Consider the following 18,017-nt stretch of genomic DNA (forward strand, 5'->3'; position numbering starts at 1 on the left):
AGGGCAAGTGCTCTGTGATCGCCTAAAGGGCCCGTTGCCAGGAGTCCAAAAATAATTAAATATACATATTTATCTGTATATGGTATATGACATAAAATGCTTTGTCTTTCCCTCCTGATATATAACTAAAATTTATATATAAAATACAATGTAAGCTGTGACTCAGTCTATGTATAATTAATACCTAAATTGGCTGAAATACCAATTGTTCACACATGACGGACTTGACTTTACGTTTGATACCCAATAGTTTGTAATCACTTCAGTCAATTTTTTCACTCATTCGCGTTTGTCTTTTTGTGACACCAGTCAGCGTGAATCAGACATAAAGTTCATAACTATTAGTTTCTTGAGCTGTTTCTTGACTTCGACTGCTCACCATGTAGGCCTAAAAGAGTAAAGCAGGGAACTGCTAGAGTAGCAGCTCCCTGGTCAAACTATTACGCCTGATGCAAAGCTCGACCGTAACCTATACTGTACAGCCCATTAGTTGTGAAAAGTTCTGAACGTAAAACAAAGCACTGAGTTTTGTATCACACAACACACACGAAAACGCGGCGTAATACCGCATACTACTGACCAGGGAGTTGTTCCATAACAACTCCCTGTACTGCCACAGACAAGAAACTATGCAGGAATTTCGCCAAGGCCACCGTTCAAGTAACCGAACCCGTTTATTGCTTACTAGCCGTAAATACGGGATTGCTGAGAAATTACGAGACAACAGCGACGATCCGATAGAGGGTAGTATTGATATTATTTTTGAATCGGGTGGTGTGAAGGACAGAATTTACGAGGAAATTACGAGCGATCCCACCTTTAAGCGAGTGGGTAAGTGAGACTAGCTGTCCTAAATAAACACAGATTGACATCAATGGAACCTCCAGATGATCTACATATAACCTAAATATAACTACAGGGAGGAGGACATCGTCGTTCATATGGATCCTATCTACTGATGAAAGTATTTCCCGTCAAGAAGCTCTTATAGCTAAACAACAGAGAACAGATCGGATCTAGTGTTACTTAAGTCACCGCTATGAATATCTCAACCGTTACCCCCTTTGTTTTGTATCTAGTTGCTATATCAGTTTAAATTACGGGGATGAGATCGATAAGTGATCTGTGTGTTTCCTGTAGTGCTCGGGGTAAACTTAATTGATACGGATTCAAAGACTTGTAAACAAAGTACCTCATAGATGTACGATTTATAGAGCTTAATTAATTCCGTAGCGCCGTCCAGCTATCAGTCGCAGCACAAAAACAACGTTTAGTGGAGAACACCGATAAAACATTTTGATAGTGGGGGAACCTGACAGTTTAGACGACTATTTCTGTTTAATTGTATTTCGAATCGATGGTTGATCTTTGTTTCTGTTGTAAACTGTGGATTTTGCTCGTTTCGTTTTTTGTTTGAACTTTATTGTTTGTTTGCGCGGGATTGTTTGTATGTGTGTGATTTTACTATTTTTTTCCTGAATTTTCTATCGTCAGCATGACTTTGCACAACACCAAGCTGTACGTTTCTACTTTGGCATACGTAAGTTAATAGAAATATTGGTTTAAACAGGGAAGGGGAGAACAGACTAAATACACACACAAGCAGAATAGTTGAAGTATGCGATTGCCACTGAGTCGGAAGGAATTTCTCATCCATCCACCTCCCAACAGCCCATTATTAATTTATGGAAGTCAACTTAATGGTAAATTGAGTTTAATGCATTTTGATTAATTTCTGACTCATTAATAGTTAAATTAGATTTAAGTAAATATCGATTACGGTGAGAAGTTTACTTTGGATGTATTTCTTACGAATTCACATAGGAACATTAGAGAGAGAAAACAAATTTTCAATCGTTATTTGTAAGAGAGTAGCCGCACGAAATATCTACGAGACCAGCAGAAAAAGGTTTCCGTGACAGAGTCAACTAACGGTCTAGTCCCCTACCGATAAGCTATTCTAGTCGACGTATTGAGAATAAGCTCTTCCATGACTATGAATAGTGATTTTTAGTTATATACCTTACAAAGTTATTCAGTGTACCAACTGTACACACACAGACACACACACATACATACAGACTGCGTATTCATCAAAGAAAGCTGTGATAAAGAAATAAAGTCGCCGCCACTAGCTACTTCCGATCACTTTAAGCATGACTGTTGTGCCTTAATTCACAGAAAAACATCGCAAACACACGAAAAGGAAGATGAAATTAGAGAGGGACCTGTCGAGGGAGCATATCAGTGCATTAAACATTATGAAGAGTTCCACTGACTGGGATATGTTCTAGAATAGCTTGGACAGCCTTGATGAACTGACCTCTGTATACATTAAATTCGTCAGCTATTTATGTGAAAGTAGCACCTTTATCTGAAATAATGACGTGACTTCCAACAGATAAAAGGATAAAAGCTTTAGTAAAAGGAGAAGAAAATGGCAATTGATTCAATGGACAAAGCTAAGAGAAATGGGATACAGAGGGAAGTCAACAAACTTGTTCACAAAAACAGAACAGAAAAACAGAGCTCTTCAGCGTTATTAGCTGGAACTCTAACAGCCTATGGGAATTACTCAAGACAGTTCGAAAACCTGAAAAGAAAAAACAGTGTTTATTTTTACAGAACTCGGTGAGCAACTTAGTGATCACTTTGGACGTTTCAACTCAGCAGTTCAAAAAAGATGTGATCGGTTGGCTGAACCTCCTGTGGTTACAGAGGACGAAGTTGAAAGACAATTTAAGAGTGTCAAAAAGGTGTTTCATCGGGCTGTGACTAAATTCCTTGGTGGGTTTTTCAGTTTTGCTCTGATGAACTACTAGCTGGTATTTTGACGCATACTTTTTTTTAATGAAAGTTTAAACCAATGTCACCTACCCAGCTTCTGGAAGAATGCCGTAACATCCCCAATATACCTAAGGTTAAAACACCTTCCTAGGTTAATGACCTCAAACCCATAGATCTTGCCAGTGTAAGTTTTAACTCTATGCAGAAGATGTACTATCATATATAAGAAATGCCATTTAGACACGTGGTGACCAATGTCAGTTTGCTTATACTAGGGGGTTTATTGTACGGATGCTGTCCTCACATTAGTCCATAATATTGTTCTCACTCTGCATCATGAAAAACACAAAATCATTTTTATTAATTTTCCAGTGCTTTTGATACCGTACTATACCTAATCAGTTACTTCATGATTTGAATACCTTTGTTGAGGATCCTTGGATTATACACTGACTAGCTGATTTCATGAAAGGGTGGTCAAGACAAACTAAATTAAATGAAGGTTTACACAACAAATCAGAAATCAGTGTTGAGGTCCCTAGGGAGGTCTATTATCAGCATTGTTATTTACAATTTAAACTGGCGGAATAATATCGCAATATAATTGTTCTGTCATGAAATATGCAGACAACACAGTAATCTCTGTTAGAATATCTATATCTCCACATAATGTGGATCAATGTCATTATGAATCTCTGATATCTCATGTTGCTATTGTCTGTGATAAAAAAAAAAAAACTTACTTCTGAACGCCAAGAAATATAAAGAGATGATTATTGAAAATTCTAATATTAAACATGAGGGCCTACTCACCACCAAAGCAAGGAAAACTGTGATACAGGGTGCCGTAGTTGAACGTACTTAACAGACGATGTATTTAGGGGTGTGTATATATATACAATAAACTTCATTTTACGAGTCATGTTTCAAGAATTTTAAAGAGGGTTAATATTCATTTCTACTTTATCTGTGTTATGTCAAACACTTATATTGTCGTGAACCCTCATGTATATTTAATATATTCAGATGTATGTAAATACTCTGTTAACTTATCCCTTAAATGATTTCGTGATTGGCTGCTGCTGTCTTGTGACAGAAACGTTAACTTATGATTGGAGGAAAGTATCATGTCTTTTGCCTCGTGTATGACAGTTTTGTAAGCCACTTCAGTCTCACTGTATACCTAGTATACTGTGTAAGGTCTCCGTGTGTGAAGGCACGTTAAACATACTAGTATTACCACTAATTATATATGTTTCAACATATTTAATCTAATCAATCCTGCAAAATAAATAGAACGAATAATTATATCTCTCTGTTGGACTAGTAATTTACGTTATTCGTGTCGTCCCTGCCACGCGACCATCGAAATCTGCCTTACCGTACTGGGACGGACGCGACAATCTGTTATTGTGCCATATTTTAGACATAAGAATGGAAGCTTTTAATACCTATATTTTACCTCATAGTATATACACTGTTCCTGCCTAGTACATTTGTTTTACTTGTAAAGGATCAGAAAAGAATTAGAGCCTCCTTGCGTTACTGTGCCAAACATTTTTTAGCCTATATTTTAACACCCTTATTAACCAAGTTAACATTGCAGCCATAAGAAATTTTGAAAGGCTTTCTCATAAAATTCATAGAGACGAGAAACACCCACTCAATAACGAGCTGAAGTCACTTCTTCAACAGACTAGTTATAATTTGAGAAATAGGACAAGCACGTATAATTCGAACTGTATATTTAAAAAAATCGTTGATAGGGCTGCCATATTTATTCAGTGTGCTGTTCCACAAAACTTACTTTAATTCTTTTATTAACTTCTGATTAATTATTTGTACATATATTCCAAGCTATTTTCATCTTTATAACTCTTAAACATATCCTATTTATAAATGTGTACTTTCATGTATTTATGCTAGATTTTAATAAACTTAAACACAAACGGGAACTTTTCGTCACCTGGCCAAAGACGTGGAACCCCCGCTAAATATCCCTATATATCACCATGATGGACCGCCTATAGGAACCGATAATTATCTTCACCGTGCATTTCGAGGGCAACAGTTACTATGGTAACCGAGAGCGCACTAAATAGGCTGTAAAAGTGAGACTAAAAAAAATATATATAGCAACGTCATCTTGTATATTTAAAGTATATTTAATGTGATAATTATAACTTACATAAATATCTGGCATAACAGAATGCTTTCTATAACTATGTTTGCTTTACTCTAGTATAATTGCGGGTTAACTTGGAAATACAAACAAATTTTATTTAGACTTTACAAAAAAAGATATTTGAAATAATATAGAGTTATACATTATCATTAGGAATTCTCTTTCTATACTCTACAAATCATGTCATTTCTTCAAATCAACAACACATTCATGATTCAAGAAATACGAGGAAGACAAACAGGAACTAGACATTAGTGTAAAGAGTTCTAGAACTAATCCTGAACTGACGCCAACACGATCAATATGGCTGTACATTAATCCTAGTTATTTATAGCTCGATTATTCAATTGCATACCAGTACGTGCAATATCCTAGCGGTCCGAGGGGACTATATTGTTAACTTGATCTTGTCTGTAGTTAGGGGGGCGGGGGGGGGGTACAAGGGAGAGGATTTTAAGCTGTGTCTTCGCCGGAATGAACTATTCTGCAGGTAATGATGTATTTGAAAGAGACGGAAAGAACATGACGGTGTCACATCAATGGAGCATCACGAGTCGCTGGCTTAGAAAGTTAATTGATGCGAAACATGATCACCAGGCTAAATATGACTATTGAAAGTTCCGTTCATATATCTATTGAGATAGCTTGCCAATGAATGCACTCTTTATCCCTTCCAATCATTTCAAATTCTGAATATGTATAAATAATATGACAGGTAAATAATCAATCTTTCATTCCGTTTAGATACTTTTGCTACTTCCGTTAATGAAATATCCACCCATTATCCTTTCACATAATGGATGTGTAAAAAGTATAACATGTGAATGCTTGATTCCGTAAAGATACTTATGCTAATTGCGTTAATAAAATACCACCTCCCCCAATTATCTTTTAATCCTTTCAAATGATGGATATGTATAAATAGTATGACACGTAAAACAGTCAGTGTTTGCCCCCGTAAAGATGCGTGCATGCTTATGCTTAATTAGTTAATCAAGACATCTATTAATTGTTCTGTGTATTCTTACAAGTGATGGACATGTATTAATAATGTAACACGTTAGCAATCATTTGTTGCTTCTAGAAAGATGCATTTGTTGATTTCGTTTATTTAAGAGAAATGAAGATACTTTTTTAAGAAAAGTCACCAGGAAAGAACCTGGGCACGAAAAACCAAACAACCGAACGACTGATCCGCTCTCAAACCCTGTCCTCTTGCATTGAGACTGTGACTATGTGATCATCGTCAGGTGTGTATCACCATTCCCATCGAAGGGGAACAGATACTACACATGATCTTAGCCAAAAGACCGAGAAGGGATATGAAGAAAGAAACAGATCAAGCGGAACGGATAGTACTCGCGGGATTAAACATTGTCACGGTTCTCTGGACTATAAGTGGTCAACTAATACTCGCGTTGGTTATCCAGTTACTTTCAGGTCAGCTAGATAGTTAGATCTTTGGCTAAGATGATCTGCTGTGTTTGTGGTAGTATATGCATTGTTTTTTAGCTCTGATACGAATAGTGCTCATTGGATCACTCACTAAACATTTACCTCAGCATGTGTAGTATTTATTCCCTTTCCAAGAGACTTTGTGGTGCTCACATGACGTAACACCGTTGTGATCATACGGGTGTACGGTCTCGATATGAGGGGACTTGAGGTGAGAGTGGATCGGGACTGTTAGATTTACCTGCCCAGGATCTTGGCTGATTTATCTTAAAATGTATAACCGGCGTCAGTTGGTATAGAGGGAGATATAACGTTCTCGTTAAATCAGCTTTCCGATATATAGTTACAGAATATCACGAGAATTACCTCCTTGCATGAACATCATTTTATTGATACGTCGGTTCCTCACTCCAGCTTACAGACGTCATTTACCCTATCCTCAAGATATATGTCCCATGCCCGATGCGATAATACTTAGACAAAACCATAACACAGCTGAAATGTCCACGACTGAATAAGAACCTCTAAGTCACTCTGGTAATGCGACACCGATACGACTGAACTTGATTATAATGATGATCGCTTCTTAGAATTGCTTCGAATTTACTTCGATACCAAAAAGATACCATAAAAAATCAAATATATACATCCAGCAAAATGCATTTACAAGTTGACTGAAGCGTTCACCGGGGATTAACTATAGTTCTCAAAGGCACAGTTAACTTTTGCCAGTGGTACAGGACATTTAAAGCTAAATTTGATGCATATACGCAAAATTAGCATACGAAACATGTAGCCTAAAAGCGAAACTATGGTACCTTAAATCACTTATCTTAGAACATAAAGTCCTCTTTAAGATATTTTGATGAAATTCGACTAAAGTTACATTTGTGATGCTACACAGGAATTCATGCGCTGGATTTAACCACTAAGGCGTTTGGGGTCTTCATCGAAACAAATTTTTAGTTTGTAAGTGGCCAAAATGTGACATTGAAAAATTCAACTATTATAACATATAAAATATTTGACCTGATCAAGTCAACACGGGTGGAAATATTTCCCAAACTGACGGGAAAATTAAGATGGAAGACATTTTGATACTCACACCAAAACGCATACTGGTCATCATGAATACTGAAAAGTTGAAAAAAATCATGATCATTGCATTTGATTTGTGGACTAAATTTCACAGAAACCTCTACAGAAGACCATGTTTTGGCCTTCAAAGACGACAAAAATAGTTTTCCTGAACAAGTTTGGTTCACCACCATTCAAACATGATACTCATTGCATTTCAGCAATTTTAGACCAAAGCTCTTTAGGAGATGTAGCATTTGTTACGTTTTAAAAAAAAAATGACCTCTCGTGATCTGAAATGACCTTCAAATTGATAAAATATGCATATACGAACACTTAACTTACACAAACCATTAATGAAATTCCAGCCAAATCAAATGAAAAAAAAATGACGAAATGGCAGTCATTCAAACACGGTGGCAAAAAGTGTAAGAATTTCGGCAGAATCGCACGATCGCTATAGCTAAAAATGAAGATAAAGTTCTCCTTATTACAGTTGTATTACATCCTTATAATTTCTAGAAAGAATTTAAGAAAAATACAAATAAACAGTTGGAAGTCTGACCTCAATATATGACCGTTACTAGCAAATTTTCGAGCACAGCTACTTGACCCGGAAGTAATTGTTTCGCGCAAATCCGGTTCTACGGACTTCGGTTCGCTACTTCCATGTATGGATGTAATCGGTAAAATTCGCAAACATCCCAATGTCATTCGGGTTTACGAGTATCGTAGCTCGATAAAGGATACTTTAGAGACTCAAATACGATCATTTCCGGAAAGGAACGAAGATTTTACCAATAGAACAGTGCATTTTCTTATCGACGACCAACGCAAAAACATAAAGGTAAGTCAAATCGAGTCGACGTCTATCGTTATGTGACTTTCGCGTCTTAGACAACTTTTAACCGTAAAAATAGCATTTCTGTAATATATAAGCTTGAATCTTACTCATATTTTTCAGAAAAGTTGTAACTCCCCCGAAAAGTGTGATTTTTTGGTCAACGAAAATGGTGCTCCTATGTGGTTTTGGTTGCCCCTAATACATGTATCCTAACGTACATAATACACATATACACGAAAGCACCGTATCCTATAACGTGCAGCCTAGCGCTATATGTCGACTATGATGTAGCTAGTGCTAGATTTGCAACGTCTCGTATTTTTCGTAATCTTTCTATTCGGCATAGATTCCCTTCATTTTTTTGCGTTAATATGGAAAAATCAGGGAGTTGATAAGTCACGGTACTACTTATGGCTACTAAATAGTTAAAATTTAAAAATTCGAGGGCATAGCGGACAGTAATATTACTAGTACAAGCCTAGGCTAGCCTATAGGCCTAGTAGTACTTTTGTATTTACTAAAGTAATATACTACGACAAGTTTTTACTACAGGTAGGCCCTAGCCTAGTTTTAGTAATACTAGAATACCTGCATAGTTTAGTCCAATTTTAATAACGGACTAAGGCTTATAACCTTTAGTTCTTAGCCTACGCCTTCTTGTCCTTGTGTAATAATTCTAAGGGGCCTGTTCTTGAAAAGATTTGGACTGCATAAGATACAATTTAGTATTATTATTATTATTATTATACAAAAATTATTAGTAGTACTAGTAGACTGCCTTTGTACTATGTATAAGTTAAGATCATGGCTTATTATGAGTTTTATTAAAGCTGGACTGGGTGAAAATTTCCTCCATCCTGGGATCGGGATCCATTTCAATGTCACTTTGTTACAAGTGTTCAAGACCGTTATTAGATCCATGACTTAAGTCTAGGCCCAATTCCCTATGCTTAATATGTAGTTAGGTAGAGCAAGATACGTAACACAGAAATAAAACTAGCTTGCTCTATACTGCTTACACTTTATACTTATTGCTATTACAGTTAGACCTACTGCTGGTACAGTACTTGAGAACAATTGCACCTCATAGAGCCATGTAGTTGTACATAGCTACTTATAATTCCAGGTGACTTAAACAAAATCAGGGATCATTTTGTGACAACATGTTTTGCTGTTAACGAGAGTTTACGATCTTTTTATTGTTAAGTTGTTTTCTATGATAGGTACAGTCGTAGAAGTACTTAGTTAGTCATTCACGTACAGTCTTCCCTATGTGTGTGTGTGTGTGTCACACACAGATTTCTCTAAGGTGCTTTCCCATGTATATATGACCAAAAAAAAGTTATTCCCAAAAAGAAGAAAAGTTTCATTCACTATTAAATTTGTTTTGTTATGTATAATGACTAACATTGCAAAATGCAGTTCCACTGGTATTAAGTATTAGCCCAGAGAGCTTCCAGAGTTTATTACATCCCCATGTTTATTATCCTCATATCTGTAGTCTCCATATAAGAGTTTATTTATAGAAATCTGTTAATAAATGTAGTCTCACATTCTATTTAATACTATATATCTTTAAGTTCCTAGCTCTGTTATATGTACCCGTAGTAAGAAGGAATGCAGCCTGTGGATCAGTTAAGTGCCTGTTGTTACAACTCTGCTCCAAACTATTGTTTGTTTAATCAGGTTGTATTATTAGTGTGCTACCTTTAAGCAATTTTGTTTTCTATATATATGTAATTTACATTTTTCCTCAGTTTCTGTTATACTCTTATAGAAAGAACAAGTTGTGTGCAGCAACAGGCTGTAATATACTCAGCAGTCTCATGCCTATTCTCTAGCTAACTCGAACAGGTTATTGGCCCAGACACATACACTGGAAGCTAACTGTGTAGAATAGATTGTTGTTTGGAATTTATGTGCTGATTTTGGAACCATTTCTTGGGAAATGTCGGTACTTAAATTGGTTAATTTAGTCGTGACAACTGACCAATATGGCTGGAACAACAGAAGATATGACGTGGAAAATTAACAAAATGGATGGCTCGAACTGGCTGACATGGAATTTCCAGATGAGACATTTGTTTCTTGCAAAAGACCTGTGGGCTATGAGGATGGCTCAGGAAAGTTGGGGGTTACTGTATGTGAGAAGTAGAAGAGTGCAAACTTGAAAAAGACACAACTGGCATTTTCACCATTGTGCTTGCAATAGCATCTAGTCAGCTGGAATTTATTACAACAAGTGACAAACCAAGTGATGCTTAGGATGCCTTGCGTACTCTGTTCGAAAAGGATTCTCTAACCAACAAAATTCAGCTCAAGAAAAAGTACCTCAGAACTGAAATGGCAGAGGGCAAGTCAGTTGGAAATAATTTGAATTATATGAAAGGAATTATGGATCGTTGGGCTGCTATTGGTGCTCCTATTTCTGAAGAAGACCAGGTTGTTAAAGTTATATGTCAAGTTTGGACTTATTTATTTACTTTCTAGTTTCTACTCTTACCTTTTACTTTTATATATTTGTCTTTTAATTTTAATCTTATGCTATATCTTATGCTATATGTCACAGGTATATCTCACCATTTCAAAGTTACAAAACTATCCATCCTGCCACCTGAACTGTTGTTGCTATGTCATGCCTTCACTATGCCACCTTGAAATACCCCTTCCAGTCATAATGCACTTGACATTGTGTGTGATTTTTTTTCAGACAATATTATTGTATGAAGTCTTCACAGTATGAAGTGTGTTTCATTTCAAGAAGTATTCAAATTTTGTTAAGCTATTCCTTCCATTTGAACAAAGTATTTCACTTTGAAGTGATCGAAGTAATTTATATTTCATGCCCATATTTTCTCAGGACATTAAAACATGTTCTTTCATGGAGAGTGTCACACCAAATGTTTTTGTTTTCTTTTTTCTGTTGCTTAAAGTGCCTTATTGTTACAGTTATAAAATCAATAAAAGACCAGGCAACTCTATTTCCACTGTTGACTAATGTTCTACTATGCATGTGCAAAAGAAAAAGAAAACAGCCCTACTCAAAATATTTGGTCAGAGTATCCATAGAACGTAATGTATCCAAACACGTCCTGTGTACTGAAAGTCCGCTTTTAATTAAAGTCCCCATATGTGGCAAAACCACCTCATCCCTCCAAAATACCCTAACTCTTCCCAAAGCTGGTGAACACCACACCCATCCCAAAGCTGGGAAACTCAAAACCCTTCCCCAAATCCGCTAAGCACCACATTCCCTCCCCCAAAACCCCTAAAAACACCACACCCCTCCCCTAAACAACACACCCCTACCCAAGCCACAGTACTTAACTCCAATATTGACAAGTGGTTATGTAGTGTGATACATGAACCAAACAAGGATTGGTATTGACTGGAAAACTGTTAACTGATATTTATTGATGAATATAAGCAACAGATGAGTACCCAGCTTTGCAGAATCTCACTGAGTAAGGGCTACTGTGGAATTATGGTAAGTGGGTAAGTATAAATCATTTGGTATTGTAGGTATAAATCATTCGGAATTGTTGGAAGTTCCTTAGAAAACAACTAGAAATAAGGTTTGGCCTAGGCCATGTTACCTTTGTATATTCGACATGTGGTATGACCCCTTCAGTTTTGATAACAGATTCGGGAAAATTTGTGTTACCTTAATAGTTACCACCATTAATTTAGCTAGAAAGGAAACACCATCTCCCTTGCCCCCTCCCCATTTTGTCTCTCTTACCCCTCCCATAACGCAGCTCTCAGTAATTTCACATTTTACCTAATCATATATTAGAATTTGGGACAAAATTTCTTCAAAACCTTAGCACAACTTACATTACGCCACAAAACCTAACATTCCTAATAGACCGTACACTAAAGGAATGGGTTCCACTACATTGAAAACGATTTGAGTGAAGTCTTGTCGGTAGTAGCCCATAGCATGCAAACGGCTTGGCGAAAGTCTACGTAATTTCAAAATGGCGGCGACAGCAACAAAATCGCCGAGTCGAGGTAATCGTTTTGTGACTGGCCGTCTTAGACAACCATTTCACCTAATCTTTACAGCATCATGTAGGAGAGTACAAGATCCACAAATGGGAGAACTCTTTTGCTGTAACTCTCTTTCGTTGGTTCGTTTTGACCTATTTTATGTCAGTTAGGAATACATGTGTGAGGACGAAGTTGGATTGCAATCGTTGTTTCATAGGTTTTCGTTGATTTTTTCTCGGGTATCTTTGCCCTACCATACATTGGAATTACTTTTAATCCATTCTGTGAGGTTCCGGTAAGTTGTAAACTATCAATGTCTGTAAATTCTGTGAGTGAAACGTAGGACCGAGTTTACGTAAAATGCGGGCAAATTCAAATTTAATGATATGCGTGATCGTTGATCATTCTTCGAGGTCACGGGGTCAGACTCCCAACTGTAAAGACGTACAAATATCATTCGCCAAGTATCGCCATGGGCATGTGGTCTTAAGCCAATGAGATGATCTCCTCCATGTTTGAACATGTGTATGAACATCTTGGTGGCTAAGTCGCTGAGTATACCTCAAGGGCAAATTCATTTCTATTCCCAAGTGGTCTTTTGACAAACGAGTGACATTCTATCAAGGTGACTGGGTGTTTTTTTAGGCTTCTATTTAAATTTCTGTCCAACATATGTATCTGTTTCTCAGTTTTTACTTGAGTAGCGTCACCAATAACCTACAGCAATGTAGGGTGTAGGTATATATGATACTATTTTTTCGTGTTACCAAAGGAGTACACTAGAGTTAAATTTTTCTGTACTGTTGTTTCATATTACACAGATCAGGTAATACAGGCCTTCACAATTAGGTCTACATAAACTATACATAAACTTATTATTTCTGATCGGACGGATGGACGGATGGACGGATGGACGGATGGACGGATGGACGGATGGACGGATGGACGGATGGACGGATGGACGGATGGACGGATGGACGGACGGACGGACGGACGGACGGACGGACGGATGGACGGATGGACGGATGGACGGATGGACGGATGGACGGATGGACGGATGGATGATGGACGGATGATGGACGGATGATGGACGGATGGATGGACGGATGGATGGACGGATGGACGGATGATGGACGGATGGACGGTGTTCAAAAAGCGTTTATTAATGGTTCATTATGTACATATCATTTATCCATGACATTCGTAACATATCAATAACTTGATTTATTCCAAGAAGAAAATAATATATTTTATGAAGCTTTTCTTTCGAAGTGTCAGATTACATGCAACCGGAGTTCTCATTCAAAGGATATCACTGAGAATATAAACTCTACTAAGTCAGAGAAAAAGTATTAAATATATGATAATATAAGAAGTGGAATCAATTAATGAATTCATCAGACTCGCTATGTACATACAATGTTACAGATAGCATTGCTCTCATGGTTTTCTACATAATTATAGCTTTTGTGGTCACACACTAATTGTATTCCCCTCAATCGAGCTAAGATATTTTATATCCGATTGAATTAATTGGCTATACCACTTATTTGTGAGTTAGTGTACCCTCTCAATTCAATACAGAAAATGTTGTGTCCCACAAATTTAATTTATTGCTTAATTGTTTTCTGTACGTCCACTTTCACGGAGGCACAGGAACTAAGGAGAGTCCGAAATGAAGCGCGAGGGGTGGGTTGGGGTAAGGATGGAGGCACGACGGACAGTGGAATATGTACTTTAAATTGAAATAGCAACTGTCTCACCTCAGTCTAAATGATCCGTCCAATTGGACCCTCTGCTCATTCTGTACCACACATTTCAGTCTTTGAATGATTGACAACAAACCTCAATATTGTATTTACTATATTTGTTTATATCTGTATGTATATATGTGTTTGTTAACCTTTCAGAAGAGAATTGGTCGAGAGAGTAACTTTGAGTTGCAAACCTATATCACTCGAGATAACATAGCCAATTGCAAATAGCGAACGTGATCCAGCATTCCAGACTCGCCTGTGATGTCAAAATTAATATTCAAGAAACTTTTTAAGTAGAGAACAATAAACGGAAAAGTGATCTTTCGTCTAGAGGCCTCAATAGGTTATAACTATACCGGATTTTACTTCTAGAGGCCTCAATAGGTTAAAACGATACCGGATCTTACACATTAGTCCAATACTATACCTGTACACTACTTTATCTTCAAAAGATAGTGGATGCGTTTCTAAACTTTCTTCCATTCTTCACTGCAGAATCACACATGTCAAACTAATCGTACACGGCAAGCAAGCAATCTGTCTCGTAGAACTGTTTCCGCCCGAAGCCTGCTCGCCGGAAAACTAGAGCCTACAACGATACCGTGAATTTGGGATTTGGGATTGTTTTGGAAGTTGGAGAATTTGGAGTTCGTGGTAAGGCGGATACGGTGTTCGGTTTGAATACGGTGCCCTAATGGGTTGATGCGACAACTATAGGTGTTCTATCGTACACGGCCTTCTGTGAATGTTTATAAACTAGTTGCAACATATTGGTAATTAGCATCAACAGTTGATGGAAAATAATAACTTCAGTACCAGTTCTTGTGGGATTGGTAGATTACACAATAGACACGTCGCTTTGAAATTGTGGTATGTCATGGTCAAGTGTTATTTTGAATATTGTTCTTTTTATTGTTCTTGGGGGGTTTTTTTTGCTCATTAGCTTAAACTTCTGCAGCGAACTTAAGGCACAAAAAATATAAATTAAGTCAGTGTCTCGACAAGGGAATTTGATTGACAGTGAGAGACTCTGTAGTGGAATGTCAATTTAATGTGTCCTTTTAAATTTCCTTCTATAGCTTCGTTTTATTTCTGTCTTGATAAACAACTAAACTATTTTCATTCGGCATTTCGGTATATATATATATATATATATATATCTTTCCCTTGATGCCTTAACAAGATTAAACTGAATATTGAAGATTATCACCAAAAGAAGGGTGGCAATCCTTTTGCGAATCAGGAAAGACTTTTCCTTCAAATCGGATATCCGTTGGTATTATACATGATTAAAGGAGCCTCCGTGCATGAAAGCCGCACTTGCGCTGTACATAGATTAGTTAAAGCCAAAAACTTAATTAATATTTGAATTTCCACGAGTTTATACGTCAGCTACGATTCAAAATTCACATGTCTGTGAAATCATTATACTTATATGGAGGGTGGGGGGGTCCTTTCCCCTTTTTTTATAGCAAAAACACAAAAAAGCAGCAAACCATGAAGTAGCAGATTTCATCTTTAAATTTGGGAATACCACTAGTATGTGGTCATCACTCTAACTCACCAAGTTTGAAGTACATGAGAATGTTATTGACCCCATGACCTTTGACATAGCTTGTTAATGCGTTCTCAACATTCATTCAAATGATTCATTGAAACAAGTCATTACGTCATTACGCACTTTCTGTAATTGTGCGTTTTGGTATTTTGCTTAATAGTCAAAGAACTGGGTTTTTTTTATGGAAGATTGTTTTAGCGATGAACTTAAGCTACCGGTATATACCTTTTACAGTTTCACTGGAAGGAACATTTTTGTTTCTTATTTTGGTTGGCGCACAAGATTGCCAAAGTGTGATATTTGAAGAATGATCAATGATGACATTATAGACGTTATTCATTAATTAATGTACTGTTACCATGTAGAGTTTAATAACGTACATGGATAGTTTGCATGCTTTCGGTCAGTTGTATTGTGGTGTGTGCAAAATGGCCAAATAATTCCTACGATCAAATGACCTTTGGCTTTATTCATTAATTTTGTGCAATGCAAGCATGCTGTATATATACTGATATTCCACAGGAGTATGGGGGATTCGGTCATTTTGACATTTTGGCACGCACGTTATGGCCCAAAAAGTACTGTTTTAAGTATTTTGTTCCCTGATCTTTTTGACCTTTGAATTTATGACGATATGCGTCACGGAGGACACCAAACCCCATCTCCATGACGTCAAAGGGTGTGAGGTAGGCAGCAACATTATTACAAATTGTCGACAGCCACCAGTATATCACACATAGGGATGAAATAATAATTAATATACATAGATATGTTCAGATATCGTTTTTTATTCATATGTACATGTAATCTACGCCATATTTACGAATCATTATAGATACATAAGAGTATAAATGGGAAGTTATTAAACACTCACAGACAAAGGAAACATAAGAATGTCATCTCCTCCTGGCAACAAGCATATTGTGGAAATTGCGACTTCCCGACATGACGCTCAAAGTGGAGACGTCTCGAAAAGGGAGAAAGAGTTTTCCTTGGATATTTTTAGCCACGTTTGTTACAATTTGTTTAACACTACTTGACAGGTGTCCGGGAGAAAAATAATGTTGAGGATTACTTAGAATACATTTACTCGTTTTAGTATACTTTCATTTGTGTGGAAACAATATAAACTGGAGTAAAAGAAGGTGATTAATTGTAACCTTATATTGGGTGATACTGTATACTGTTGGGTTTCAATGACAACATATAAGTTTTGTAATGGCATCATGAATATTCATAAAATGATTTGCATACATATTATAAGTAATGTTGGATGGTTGATCGGGAGTTTTAGTTTTATATTCAAGCACACTACAGATGTGGGGAAATAGCAGACTTAACTTTAAAAAAAAGTTGCATTGAAAACGCGCCAGAAACTGGCGTCCAAACACAAACGTCTGCTTTAATTTTACTTGTTTCATCCTTCGATTAGATTTAAATTTCACTCTTTTAAATATTCGTTACTATGAGAAGCTCGTCAGATATCGAAAAACATACTCATTGAAATAAGTGTGTGATAGGTCATGGAGACTTTTGTATCGACCTATCAGTGAATCAAAATGTAAGTAAAATATTAAAACAAAACGCATATATTAACCTATTGATCGATGTATTCGGTATCCTAGAGACGAGGATATCTTCTTGATTTCTTAGAAAAAGTACTTATCAATGAGGTTTACCCGTCGATACCACAGATCTTGAGTTCCGATATTTCTTATTCAAGAATCACTGGTGAATAATTATATCTGAAATGAGACTTGGATCTCAAAAAGGGTTAAATTAAGCTAGGTTACTGCAAATTTTTGGGTTGGCATTGCCTCCGTATGTTCAGTAATTAATTAATTAATTAATTAATTTGTGAAATAAATAATTAGCGAGGCAACCTTCAAATTACTGATAATGTAACTCATTGATAAAGGGAAGAGAAGTTAAAAGTACGTTATTAGCGTGTTTTATTAGTTTTTTAGTTTTGATACTTTTCTAGCAGAAGGTTCAAAGCTTTGTTGTTATTATTTTATCTTTCTCCGTGTCCTGTTTTGAATGACATCTGTTAAACTTGATTCTACTCGAAACTGACCGACGACCCTTTTCTAAGCCTCTTCGTCAAGTAAGATCGTAAGTTTTATATTTCAATCCGTGATAGTAATCAAGTAAAGAATTTTCTCCGTCTAGATTACGTATAGCTGATACAGAACTGGTTGGACTGGAGAGTATGGTTGACATTTCCTCAGAATAGATAACATCTGCTCATGTGGGTATTCTCTGAATTCTATTAACGTAAAAAGTGTCAGAACAGTTCAGGGTTTTGTTAAAAATATCCTGTCAGATATTAAAGTGGTAAGTGCCTATCATTCTTCATAA

General features: G+C 36.6%; 1 protein-coding gene, 1 long non-coding RNA gene and 1 pseudogene across 2 annotated transcripts in view; 1 reads left to right on the forward strand and 2 right to left on the reverse strand.

Annotated features, from left to right (window-relative positions):
• The window catches only part of LOC139978802 (G-protein coupled receptor 54-like), a 119,399-nt gene that overhangs the window by 82,018 nt on the left and 19,364 nt on the right, over nucleotides 1–18,017 (reverse strand). The gene's annotated exons all lie outside the window — the stretch shown is intronic.
• On the reverse strand, nucleotides 6,207–6,294 carry LOC139979263 (U2 spliceosomal RNA; annotated as a pseudogene).
• On the forward strand, nucleotides 8,046–11,329 carry LOC139978710 (uncharacterized). The gene is made up of 2 exons (XR_011796996.1): nucleotides 8,046–8,351; nucleotides 10,106–11,329. It is a non-coding gene; the product is annotated as an uncharacterized lncRNA (long non-coding RNA).

This window comes from Apostichopus japonicus, chromosome 13 (assembly GCF_037975245.1).
Source record: "Apostichopus japonicus isolate 1M-3 chromosome 13, ASM3797524v1, whole genome shotgun sequence".
NCBI lineage: Eukaryota > Metazoa > Echinodermata > Holothuroidea > Aspidochirotida > Stichopodidae > Apostichopus > Apostichopus japonicus.